Here is a 526-nt window from a genome sequence, read left to right on the forward strand (position 1 = left end):
CACCCCTCTTTAAGAAGTTCTATTTCTTTTTTGTTTTTGTTTTTTTTGGGTCACACCCAGCAGCGCTCAGGGGCTACTCCTGGCTCAAGGCTCAGAAATTGCCACTGGCAGACACAGGGGATCATATGGGATGCCAGGATTCGAACCACCCACCGTCCTTCTGCATGAAAGGCAAACGCCCTACCTCCATGCTATCTCTCCGACCCCAGGAAGCTCTATTTCTTGTCTCATCCTCCAACTATTCTATCTTATTCCCCACTCTTTGCATGTTATTGTCCATGACATTGTATTATGATCTACTTGTAATAACTATTGTCCGTGTCTCCTTCAGCCCAATTCCAAGAGACAGGATGCCTGTCTTAATACTAAGCTTTCAAAAAATTTTTTTGACTATTCTAAGGAAGGGCTATGGCTTTGATCACATCATCAAAGGGTTTTGTGTTTCAAAAACTATCATAAATCAAAGCAAACACTTCCAAGAATGAAATCTGCCTGAAATAAAACCAACAGTCCTCAAAGAAACTCT

The sequence above is a fragment of the Suncus etruscus genome, chromosome 9 (assembly GCF_024139225.1).
Source record: "Suncus etruscus isolate mSunEtr1 chromosome 9, mSunEtr1.pri.cur, whole genome shotgun sequence".
Classification (NCBI taxonomy): domain Eukaryota; kingdom Metazoa; phylum Chordata; class Mammalia; order Eulipotyphla; family Soricidae; genus Suncus; species Suncus etruscus.